Raw genomic sequence first — 14,117 nt, 5'->3', positions numbered from 1 at the left:
TAATGAAAGTATAATTTATAAATTTTTATTAATTATAATAATTAGATGGCCTTTCCATTTCCTATCCTGATTTGGGTCCTACTTTTTTATTCACTTACTAAAAAAATCTCAAAAAGATATTATTATTAAATAAAAATTCAAAAATAATATGTGGCTCTTCTCCCTCATTTAAATTTATTTATGAACACATTTATTGTCTATTTTATTTTTTTTTATGGCTCTATTACGAACTAGTAGAATACTCATGGTATGTTATATATATATATATAAAGAGGTGGAGAAAATTTATATCAGATTTAATTAGGTCATTAAATTATTATTAACTAAAAAATTATTTTTAATTAAAAAAATTTTAATGTTATTATTTAAAATACTAAAACTTTAAAACATTAGTAATAAATTTTAGTTAAATAAATTTGCAGTGATTCTCGAATTAATAATCTTAATAGTTATAATTTTTTTTTAATAGTCATAAGTTATTCTTTATTATAATAATAATAATAATAATAATAATTATTATTATTATTATTATTATTATTTTAAAATAATAAAAATAAAATAATATTAAAATAAATTAAAATTTATGTAATGCATAAAAGGGAGAGAGAAAACTTTTAAATATTGATTTTCTTTTAAAATAAATATGAATATTGATTTTATTGTGATTGATTTTTTAAATTAAAAATTAAGAAACATGATAACATGTGATAATTATATCTAATAATTATATTTTATAGCAATTTAAAAAATAAAAAAAAAACTTAATGTTGATTTTTCTTTTAAAAAAATTAAAAATTAATGGATAGACATTACTTTTAATAATTAGACATATTTAAAAAAAATCCAATTATTGATTTCTTACAAAAAATTCAAATATACTTACTTCTAATTTGAAGCAACTTTTTTAAAGGAAATTAAAATTTTAGTTGTAGTAATAATTGAATAATAATGATAATAGTCGGTGAATTTTAAAATTAAATATTTGGAATTGTCAAATAATCAACAAATAACACTAAATTTAATTGAAAAAATATGTTTAAAAATATTTTATTTTTTTAATTAAAAATTAGGAAGCTAGTTTCATAATGAATGATAATTATATTTAGTAATCAATACTTTTTCATTATTTAAATTTGAAAGATCGAAATAATTAAGGATTGTATTTAGAAAACTAAATTATATAATAATTGTATATTACAAATGTTTAAGAAATATATAAAAAAAATTATCATCAATAAATTTAATTAAATATTGATGTTTGATATAAATATGATAGATTTAAAATTCTATATCCTCTTGAATTTATTTTACAAAAATTTGGGTCACATTTTCATCAGAAAGCGAAAATGAAACATATATAAAATTAGCATAAGTGTTTATTGGATATAATTAAAAAATTAATTTAATTAACTCTTAATTTTTTCTATCTCTAATTAAATTAAGCTTTCTAAGCATTTATAATAATAATAATAATAATAATAATAATAATAATAATAATAATAATAATAATAATAATTAAATAATTTATAACATATATATATAATTAAAAAATTAATAAGCTAATCATAATTTAAATAAATTGTATAATTAATTAATAAAAAATAAAGAGAATTTAATGAAATTATATATATATATAATTTAATTTATTTCTAAATAATAATAAAACAATACAACATAATTAATATTAACCAAGGTAATAAGGTTAATTATTTATTAATTATATTATAAAAAATATAAAAAAATAAAAATTGAATATTACTATAAATTTTTTATTTATCATAACTATGTTTTATTTTCTCATAGTTCATTATACATATAGCATTCAATGTATAATTGAAAATAAGTATTTGTCAAATGCATACAAAAATCAGATAAATAAAAATAAAATAATATTAAAATAAATTAAAATTTTTTAAATATATAAAAAGGAAAAAGATGGCAAAATATTTAATTCCATGTTGCTACTTTTATAGTATAATTTTAAATTATTTTATTAATTTTAAAATATATAATTCTTAAATTTTTATAATTAAATAAAATAATTAAAAATTTAAGAACTATTAAATAAGAAATTTATAAAATTATTAAAATATATCCAATATTTTTAATTAATTAACTATAAAAATTGTGATAACACTGATAATAGTAATAGTAATAATTACTTATATTAATTACTATAATTATTAAATATAATAATTTTTAAGCACTAAAGTTTAGAATGTCACGTGGTAATAGCAAATGAAAATCTTCCTATTTTATAATAACACATAGTAATATCAAAACTTAAAATGTCACGTGACAGCAGTAAGAAAAAGTCTCTCGCTATATATATATATATATATATATATATTATTTCAATACCTTATTTTTAATTTATAAAAAATTTAATAAATTAAATAAATATGGTATGTTTGGCATAATAAACCTTCTTTTTTATGAATTGAATAACGATGAGTGGATTACACAGCGAATTATAACTCTCTACCTTTTAATAATTATTATTATAAAATAATAAATATATAAATCAAACTTCAAATCTCTCCGCAGAATTTATTATTTTAACAACTTTCATTATAAGAATAATAAATAATAAAGTAAATAAATTGAGATACTCAATCAAGTTTAAGACTTTCCCATTTAATTTATTATTTCAATATTTTAAAATTTATATTTTTAATGTATTATATATTTACTCATTGCGTTTATAAAAGATCTAGATTTAAAAAAATGAAAGGGTTTCATTAAAAAAAGTAATTATCAAAGCTTAATTGAAAAATAATATAAAATAATATATTATTTATGATGGTTAATTTATTAATGTGGAGATTAAAAGTTTTGTGAGAAAAATTAATGTCTTATTTTAAGTTAATTTTCGTAATCAATTTTTAGATGGCTTAGAAATATATTCATTTATCAATTAAATTAATATCAATTTTTTAGAAAATAAGAGAGCTACATAATACAAAATTAAAGTACAAAACTTTAAAACAGTATAGTTTTGTATAAAACAAATTAAGATAAATAATTTATAAAAAAAATAGTAGTGATATTATTTTTTGAAGAATCCGATTGTATTAATAGATATTTGAATTAGTCGTTCGACAGAAAGTACAATCTATTCAACAGTGATATTGTAACACCCCAAAATTTTAATTTTTATGAGCATTTTGGTATTTTAATTTTATTTAAATTTTAGGAATTTTTTTGAGATTTTTCGGATTTTAAAAATTGGGTTCGATTTTCCAAAAATATAAACTTTGATGAATTTTAAAAATTTATTTAAAGACCACGTGGCAAAACTAAAAATATATTTGGAGTTTACGTATTTTTCTGAGTTTTCTGAAATTTTTTCGGAATTTTAGGACCTCGTTTTCGGTCCCGATGCAGAGTAAAAATTCAAAATTATGTATTTCGAATCGAACCGGCCTAATCGAACCAGACCAGATCGGACCGGTCCAATCGGACCGGTCTTCTTCCCTTTTTCTTCCTCCCGCGCGCGACGTTCCCTTTCCCTTTTCTCTCTCTTTTCTCTCTCCTCCTCCCCGCCGCCACCCACCTCCCTGCGCCCCACCTCTCCGGCGCCTCCCGGTCCCACGGCCACGCCCAAACGGCCGAACGCGCGAACGCCCCTCCTGCTGGCAAGCTTCTCGCTAAAATCCGGCCGATCCGGCCACCAATTAGACCGGGTCTTGTGTCTAAAATCATCTACTCGGCGAGAGCTTTCCATAGACACCAAGAATGCCGAAATCCATCGAGCGGTTTGTCTTGCTCGGGAAGTTTTTAGCCCATTTCGACTTTTGGGCTAGATTTCTCGAAAACCGTGAATCCCACGAGAAAACTGAGGCTACCAGCACGCTCCACTTGTCGAGAGCTTCGCAACGACATAAATTTCGAATTTTTCCGACACCGTTTTCGGTGGGTCCCACGGAACTTCGTAGTGTTTTTCCGAGCATTAAATGAGCTTAGAAAATTCTGAAAAATTTATGTAGTAACCCCCGTGTTATGGGCTTCGTGTAGGTATCCTCAATTCGCGGAAATTCGGCGCTGACCGGTGCGTGAATTTCCGCCGCATGCACTGCACGGAAAAGTCTCCGAATCGGACCGAGGTTTTGGCCACCCCCCCATTGTCAGAATTCCCGAGTGCGTCCCCGAAGTCGGAATCGGCAAAGGTAAACCCGAACCTTGCTTTTTCGTAATTTTCTAGTGCTTAAATAGGATTAAAAATCCATAAAATATTCGTGTTAGCTTAGAAAATTACGATTCTTTTTGAAATAGCTTAGTAATATTGCTAAGGACCGCGGGGCAAAGTTTTATAATTTTTAGAGCTTGTTTGGGCAGTTTTTGCAAAAATGATCAATAATAAGGACTAAATTGAAATTTTGCGTATTGTGATGGATGACTGATTTGATGGGCCCAGGAGGGGCTGTGTGATATGATTGAACTGTGGATATATGGATTGTGAGTATAGAAGTGTGTTTTGAACCCTTTTGCAGGTTGGGTAGGTCCTAGGTATAGGGGAGACTCACCGGATTTTCACGACTTAGGACGTATTGGTCTTTTTCTTTGTTTGTATTGAGTCAAATTTATTAAATGATTGTAATAAAATTGTCAGGTGAGCCGGGACAGCCTTCTTCCTCCGCCCAGCCGCCTCAGTGACCATCGTCAAGTCTGTGAGTAGAATATTAATTTTAATTGTAATTTCGATATTATTATATGTTCAAGCATGCCCATGCATCACTTATATGCATATATTTATGTAGTTAAACTCTAGGCACGATTTATGTTGCATTCATAACTGTTGATGTGCCATGGATGTTGTTGTGGTAATTTGGAGCAAGGTGTGCGTGCGGCGTCGTGTGATGTGGTGTGGACTATGGATAGGACGAGGTAGTCACGCTGAGTAATTGTTGGGACCGGATCCTTCGAGGGGTAGTCACGGCTGAGTAATTCGCTAGGACCTCGATTTGGTTATTAAGTGGAAGTCCAAGCCGAGTAATTATTGGCACCAGTTGGATTTAAGAGAGTCAGATAGGATCAGCTCCCATATGTTATGATTGATACTACAGGGTGTGTGAGTGCTCCAAATTACCTTTTTGATGTTATGATGTGAAAATGTTGTTGATGTTGCATTTCACTCTACAGGGTGCATTAGTTTTATATAGTTATAGGGATTATGGTTAAAATTGATATTTTACTCTCTGAGTCGAACGCTCACTCCTGTTTAAAAATTTTTACAGGCCACAGGATAATATTTTTGAGGTTAACCTGCTTTCTCCCTCGCAGGTCAATTATTATTGTTTGTATAAACTTGTTAAATCTTAGAATTTCCGCATGTGTTAGAAATATTTATTTGATTTGGGTCTGTAAACTAAATTATTATTTTGGGACCTGTAAACTTAATATGCTATGCATGTTTGATGGATTGGATGAGGGAGCTGAGCTCCCATTTATTTTTATGTTGATGAGTATGTGGAGGGTGGTGAGCTCCCCAAATGACTATATATTGTGTTTACAGGTCGGGTGAGTCAAAAACTCCCCGTTGGAAAGTCCATTTTATGGCCGGACTCTGTCCGTTTGTTTTCTTGAAATTGGGCCCAAATGGGCCTTAGAATTGGGTAAATGAACAGTTAGGCTTACTACGGGCCTCGGAGGCTTTAGGTGGCCAGTCCTAGTCTTGGTCCGGCCCATAGGTTGGGTCGTGACAGATGTGGTATCAGAGCTTAGGCTCCAGATTCTTAGGGAATGTTCATCTAAAATGTTGGGAAGAGTCTACTAGGAGTCACATGCGGAAAAATAGGGTCCACATTCGTCTTGCATTGTCGTCTTTGCTTCTAGTTTCTGCTCCATATATTATGTATAAATATGAGTCTATAGAGCTGTGTAATGTGCGCTTTTAAATTTTGTGGGCTAATGCTGAATTTCGTGAAAATGCGTAGAAGCGGGAGAGCCGCCATCGCACGAGCGGATGTGCTCGACGAGGTGTCAAGACAGATGAGGCGCCGCCCGAGGAGGCGGGGTAGGAGGCCTAGAGCTGCTCAAGTAGAAGAGCAGCTACCACCAGTACAGGATTAGTCTTTTATGGCACAGGGTCCCATGGACCCCATGGCAGCTACTCTAGCTGGTCTGCAGAGAACCATCGATATGATGGCGCAATATATGGTACACCCTCTACAGCAGCAGCAGTCCACCGCACCAAGAGGGGAACCTTATAAACAGATAATTAATTTCAAGAAGTTGGTGCCTGGAACTTATGATGTGTCAGACGATGCATATCGGTTTTTGGATTCTGCAAGCAGCAGAAATGCACTGATTGGCTTGATGATAGAGATAAAGTGTATGTAGCATGTCATGGGGCCTATGCCTAGATAATGGATGAATGACTACATGTTACCTCGGATGGAGGGTTTGTCATGGGCTCAGTTTGTGGAACTGTTCATCAATCGGTTTGTGCGTAAAGTTTGAGAGATCGAAACAAGTGGGCCTTTGAGGCCCTAAGACGAATGGCGTGTCCAGAGATGAATATGCTACAGAATTTCTGGAATTGAGCAGATATGCCCCTACAGCAGTAGCTACAGAAACTATGAAGGTGAAGAGGTTCCTGAAGGGGCTTGACAAGAGGTATGCAAACGTGGCCATGATGTCTGGTCAGTCTTTTGATGTGGTGGTTGATCGAGCCAGACAGATTGAGATTAGCTATGCTATGGATGACAGCGGAAGAGCAAAGAAAAACAGAGCAGATAGTTCTTCAGGTGTTCCCCAAATGGGTACTCCGGATAGTGGTGGCCAGAGTAATTATAGAGGAAAGGGTAGGAGCAAGAGAAGTGGTTTTAGACACAGATCACGAGGATTGCACTGTGGTACGGATCGCAGCGGGTCACGCCTGGTACAGCAGCCTGGTGCAGTTCAGATCCTCCTTGGCATCTTGTGCACAGTGTGGAAGAGGACATTCAGGACCTTGTTTGATGGGATCGGGAGTATGCTTCAGGTGTGGCCAACCAGGTCACTTTGCTAGAGAATGCCCCGTGTTCAGCGAGCCACAGATGGGGTCACAAGGTTCTGTTGCGAATGTTCCTCGACAATTGTATCCGGGTGCTTCCAACATGGCAAGCAGTCAGTTCAGTGGCCAACAGGGCCAAGGACAAGGGGGACGTGGATTTGGAGGCAGATCAGGAGGTAGAAGTCGATCGTGGTTCCGCCACTCGGGGTAGGGTCAAGCTTGAGTTTTCACCACGACCCACCAGGATGCTCAAGCTTCAAATGCGCTGTGGCGTATTCTTCAGTCTGTTCTTATTAAGCTCGTGTTTTGATAGATCCGGGTGCTACGCACTCATTTGTCTCCCCTGTGTTTGTCATGAGGTTGGGTAGAAACCCTACAACTTTAGAGTACCCTTTGTCAGTAGCTACCCCACTTAGTGACAACTTAGATGTAGATATGGTTTTTCCGGGTAGCCCAGTAGTAGTGGATGGAAAGATCCTCCCAGTAGACTTGGTTCCTCTACCAGTAATGGACTTTGATGTAATTTTGGGTATTGATAGGTTGGCAACTCACTATGCCACTTTATACTGCAGGAACAAAAAGGTGTAATTACACATACCTGGTGAGGAAGAGTTTAACTTTGATGTTGACAGAGCATAGCTCCATATAACTTGGTGTCAGCAATTAGTGCCAGAAAAATGTTGAGGCGTGGATGCCAAGGGTATTTGGCATTGGTGAGAGATACATCTGTAGAAGGTGTCAGCATGGGAAATGTTCCTGTTGTCAGAGAATTTATGGATGTCTTCCCAGAGGAGCTTCCAGGGTTGCCACCAGAAAGGGGAATAGAGTTCTGCATTGATGTTGTTCCGGGTACAAACCCCATATCAATGCCACCTTACAGGATGGCACCAGTAGAATTGAAAGAGTTAAAGGAGCAACTACAGGAGCTTTTGGACAAGGGTTTCATACGTCCGAGTACTTCACCTTGGGGTGCTCCTGTTTTATTTGTGAGAAAGAAGGATGGGTCATTGAGGTTGTGTATTGACTACGCATACCGAACAAGGTGATCGTGAAGAACAAGTATCCACTTCCTCGGATCGATGATTTGTTTGATCAGCTCCAAGGAACTAGATTCTTTTCCAAGATAGACTTGCGATCAGGCTACCATCAGTTGAGAATCAGGAATGAGGACGTGTCCAAAACGGCTTTCAGGATAAGATATGGTCATTATGAGTTCTTGGTGATGTCTTTTGGACTCACTAATGCACCAAAGACCTTCATGGACTTGATGAGCAGTGGTGTTCAAGCCATTTTGGACCGTTTTGTCATCGTATTCATAGATGACATTCAGTATACTCTCGGACCGAGGAAGAACACGTGTGGCACTTGAGGATGGTGTTGCGGACGCGTTGAGGAGCACCGGTATATGCCAAATTTTCAAAATGTGAATTTTGGCTAGAAAGCATCTCATTCTTGGGACACGTGGTTTCTAGTGACGGCATTCAAGTGGATCCCAAGAAAATTGAAGTCAGAATCGATTGGCTTAGGCCTACAACACCACCGAGGTGCGAAGTTTTCTGGTTTAGCCGCTACTATAGGCGTTTTGTACAAGATTTCTCCAGGATAGCGGCCCCCTAACTAAGTTGACTGGGAAGAATGTTCCATTCATTTGGACAGATGATCGTGAGGTGAGTTTCCGAGCTTAAGGAGTGTCTAACCACCGCCCGTGTTGACACTACCGTGAGTGGTGAAGGATACACCGTGTATTGTGATGCCTCTAGAGTTGGCCTAGGGTGTGTCTTGATGCGAGAATGGAAAGGTAGTGGCTTATGCTTCAAGGCACCAAGAGGCATGAGCGTAACTACCCCACCCATGATTTGGAAATGGCGTGTAATCTTTGCACTAAAAATCTGGAGACACTACTGTATGGTGAAGTGTGCGAGATATACATCGACCATAAGAGTTTGAAGTACATCTTCCAACAGAGGGACTTGAACTTGAGACAGAGGAGATGGATGGAGCTTCTGAAAGACTATGATTGCACCATCCAGTACCACCTTGGAAAGGCCAATGTTGTGGCAGATGCCTTGAGCAGAAAATCTTCCGGCGATTTAGCGCACATTTAGAGAGAAGAGACCATTGATTCAGGAGGTACATAAGTTGATGGATCAAGGTTTAATCCTAGATCTTTCGGATGAGGGTATTGTTGGCTCACTTTTCAGTGAGGCCAGACTTGAGGGACAGAGTTAGAGTTTCCCAGCACAGAGACCAACAATTGATGAAGATCATAGAAAGAGTACAACAAGGTGAAGGTGGTGAGTTTGGATTTGCCAATGATGGTGCCCTAGTACAAGGTTCTAGGATATGTGTGCCCGATGTAGACAACCTCAGGAATGAAATAATGCGAGAGGCACACTACACATCGCATGCTGTCCACCTGTGTTCCACCAAGATGTACCATGATGTGAAGGATAGCTATTGGTGGAATGGCATGAAGAGAGACATAGCAGACTTTGTGTCCAAGTGCTTGACTTGTCAGAAGGTGAAGTTTGAACACCAAAGACCGTCAGGGAAGCTGCAAGAGCTCCCTATCCTGAGAATGGAAGTGGGAAATTATGACTATGGATTTTGTGAGGTTGCCTCGTACCACGTGAGGATATGATTCGATATGGGTAATTGTAGACCGCTTGACCAAATCGGCTCACTTCTTGCTGTAAAGACTACAAACTCTGAGGCAAAGTATGCCTGGCTCTACATTAGAGAAATAGTCAGAAAGCATGGAGTTCAGGCTTCCATAAAATCTGACAGAGGGCCCCAGTTCACATCTCGGATTTGGAGAAAGTTGCAGGAGGCCCTTGGCACACGTTGAACTTCATGCGGCTTTCCACCTCGCAGACGGACAAATTGAAAGGACAATCCAAACACTGGAAGACATGCTTCGCATGAGTGTCTTGGATTTTGGAGGTCAATGGGATGAGCAGCTAGCTTTGGTGGAGTTTGCCTATAACAACAGTTACCATTCCAGCATAGGGATGGCACCCTATGAGGCACTATATGGAAGAAAGTGTAGGTCTCCTGCGTGTTGACAGAAATGGGGAAGCGAAGGTGCATGATGTAGACCTAGTGCAAGACACTTGAGGTAGTTCCTTTAATCGAGGAACGATCAAAACAAATTTTCAAAGAGGCGTAAGAGTTATGTAGACCCTGGGCGAAGGGATGTGGAGTTTGCGGTGGGCGACTATGTATTTCTGAAGGTTTCTCCAATGAAGGGAGTCATAAGATTTGGAAAGAAGGGCAAGTTGGCACCTCGGTATATTGGACCTTTTGAGGTTACTGATAGAGTTGGAGCAGTTGCCTACCGGTTGGAGCTACCACCCAACCTTTCTCACGCTCATCCGTGTTTCACATCTCCATGCTCAGAAATACATTCCCGATCCTTCTCATGCATCGCAATGGATGTGATAGAGCTAAAGAGAACTTGACATTTGAGGAGCAACTCAGAGCCATAGTGGACTACCAAGTAAGGCACTAAGATCCAAACAGATCCCTATGATTAAGGTTTTGTGGAGGAGCCAGTCAGTGGAAGAGTGCACCTGGGAGTCAGAACGGGACATGCGTAGCAAGTACCCCTATCTGTTCAATGTATAATCATGTGATTTATTCTGCCTTGTGTAAAATTCGAGGACGAATTTCCTGTAAGGGGGGAAGAATGTAACACCCCAAAATTTTAATTTTTATGAGCATTTTGGTATTTTAATTTTATTTAAATTTTAGGAATTTTTTTGAGATTTTTCGGATTTTAAAAATCGGGTTCGATTTTCCGAAAATATAAACTTTGATGAATTTTAAAAATTTATTTAAAGACCACGTGGCAAAACTAAAAAAAAATTTGGAGACTACGTATTTTTCTCGAGTTTTGGAATTTTTTCGAATTTTTGGACCTCGTTTGGTCCCGAGGCGCAGTAAAAATTCAAAATTACGTATTTAATCGAACCGCCGAATCAAACCGGACCGATCGGACCGGCCAACCTGACCGGTCTTGTGTCTTCTCCGCCAAAATCGCCGATCCGCCACCAATTGACCGGTCTTATGTCTAAAATCATCTACTCGGCGAGAGCTTTCCATAGACACCAATAACGCCGAAATCCATCGAGCGGTTTGTCCAATTTTTGCTCGGGAAGTTTTTAGCTCATTTCGACTTTTGGGCTAGATTTCTCGAAAACCGTGAATCCCACGAGAAAACCGAGGCTACCAGCACGCTCCACTCGTCGAGAGCTTCGCAACGACATAAATTTCGAATTTTTCTGACACCGTTTTTCGGTGGGTCCCACGGAACTTCGCAGTATTTTTCTGAGCATTAAATGAGCTTAGAAAATTCTGAAAAATTTATGTACTAACCCTCGTGTTATGGGCTTCGTGTAGGTATCCTCAATTCGCGGAAATTCGGCGATTGGCCGATGCGTGAATTTCGGCGCATGCATCCGCACGGAAAAGTCTCCGAATCGGACCGAAGTTTTGGCTACCCCATTATCAGACGTCCCGAGTGCATCCCCGAAGTCGGAATCGGCAAAGGTAAACCCGAACCTTGCTTTTTCGTAATTTTCTAGTGCTTAAATAGGATTAAAAATCCATAAAATATTCGTGGTAGCTTAGAAAATTACGATTCTTTTTGCAATAGCTTAGTAATATTGTTAAGGACCGCGGGCAAAGTTTTATAATTTTTAGAGCTTGTTTGGGCAGTTTGCAAAAATGATCAATAATAAGGACTAAATTGAAATTTGCGTATTGTGATGGATGATCGATTTGATGGGCGGGAGGGGTGTGATATGATTGAACTGTGGATATATGGATTGTGAATATAGAAGTGTGTTTTGAGCCATTTTGCGGGTTGGGTAGGTCCTAGGTATAGGGAGACTCTGCCGGATTTTCTACGACTTAGGGCGTATTGGTCTTTTCTTTGTTTGTATTGAGTCAAATTTATTAAATGATTGTAATAAAATTGTCGTGAGCCGATACCTTCTTCCTCCGCCACCTCGGTGACCATCGTCAAGTGCGTGAGTAGAATATTAATTTTAATTGTAATTTCGATATTATTATATGTTCAAGCATGCCCATGCATCACTTATATGCATATATTTATGTAGTTAAACTCTAGGCACGATTTATGTTGCATTCATAGCTGTTGATGTGCCATGGATGTTGTTGTGGTAATTTGGAGCAGCAGCGTATGCGTTGGCGTGCGTGTGATGTGGTGTGGACTATGGATAGGACGGTAGTCACGGCTGAGTAATTATTTGGGACCTCGATTTGGTTATTAAGTGGAAGTCCGAAATGAGTAATTTCTGGCACTGTGTTGGATTTAAGAGAGCAGTATAGGATCAACTCCCATATGTTATGATTGATACTACGAGTGTGTGAGTGCTCCAAATTACCTTTTGATGTTATGATGTGAAAATGTTGTTGATATTGCATTTCACTCTACAGTGCATTAGTTTTAGATAGTTATAGGGATTATGGTTAAAATTGATATTTTACTTTCAGTCGAACGCCACTCTGCTCAAAAATTTTTACAGCCACAGGAGGATATTTTTGAGGTTAACTCGCTTTCTCCTCGCAGTCAATTATTACCGCTTGTATAAACTTGTTAAATCTTAGAATTTCCGCATGTGTTAGAAATGTTTATTTGATTTGGGTCTGTAAACTAAATTATTATTTTGGGACCTGTAAACTTAATATGCTATGCATGTTTGATGGATTGGATGAGGGAGCTGAGCTCCCATTTATTTTTATATTGATGAGTATGTGGAGGGTGGTGAGCTCCCAAATGACTATATATTGTGTTTACAGTGGGTGAGTCAAAACTCCCGTTGGAAAGTCCATTTTATGGCGGATCTGTCCGCTTGTTTTCTTGAAATTGGGCCCAAATGGGCCTTAGAATTGGGTAAATGAGCAGTTAGGCTACGCTGGCCTAGCAGGCATTGTGCTCTAGTCTGGTCCGGCCCATAGGTTGGGTCGTGACAGATATACCATTATTCGTCTCAAAAGTTTTTTTATGAGCCTGATTTGATAATCATTAAACTTTATTCTCTTATTTGAGAGATAATATATACCTTATATTTAAACTTTATTCTCTTATTTGAGAGATAATATATACCTTCTATTATTACACTTATTTAGATAACAAAACATCACATTTAATAATTATATATATATATATATATAATGATGATAGATCTTTATAAAAAACTAATAAATTTCTAAAACAAAATGAAAACTTAAAATTTATCAATAAGGATATATTTAAATATAAATATATATTCATTTCTTAATGGTACATTAACAGAACAAATTTTTAATTAGAGGAGCAATTCTATAAAAATTGAGACAAAATAAAATAAATCTTTAATACAAAAGAATCAAATAAATTAAGATGTATCAATAAAAATAAATATAAGTATATATATTCAAATTTCATTTTAAAAAAATATAAATTTAAAAATTATTAAAAATAATAAAAAAAAAATAAAAAAAAGAAAACATAAAGGAAAAGAGGTGAATGAGAGTAATCATGAACAGAACACTCACCGATGATTGCTATAAGAAATTAAAAGAAATGAGGAAAAGAAAAAGATGGATACTTTTGGCTGTTGGTCTTGCACTCTGCCGCCAACAAGATTGGATTCAATTTAAGTGGCAATAGAATATGAACTTGAGGATTGAGGCCCTTTGCCTTATCCATTACATTAAAAAAAAATCTAATAATATAAATAAATAAATAAATTATATATTTTACTTATTTGTAATGGCAGTAAAAAATAATATATTATTTGCTAGATTTTTTTATTTGAAAATAACTATATTAATTTTTGATAATAATTGATAAATAAAATATATTTATTTTTATGAAGAAATCTTTTCAAAAAAATGTAATATTGGTTTTTATTAGTATTAGAAAGGAATAGAAATCACAGTTTCTTTTGATAATATCTCTATGCCTTTCTTTTACTCTCATCATCTCCTCCCTCAAAACACATGATAGAGAAAATAACCTGATTTTTCTTTATAAGCCATTAATTAAATTAATGCCTCATTAATCTGATCTTCTCATTGATAATGCTGAATAAGAAAGAAATAAAATGAG

The sequence above is a fragment of the Hevea brasiliensis genome, chromosome 13 (genome assembly GCF_030052815.1).
Source record: "Hevea brasiliensis isolate MT/VB/25A 57/8 chromosome 13, ASM3005281v1, whole genome shotgun sequence".
In the NCBI taxonomy this organism is placed as follows: Eukaryota; Viridiplantae; Streptophyta; class Magnoliopsida; order Malpighiales; family Euphorbiaceae; genus Hevea; species Hevea brasiliensis.
This window is presented reverse-complemented; position numbering follows the sequence as displayed.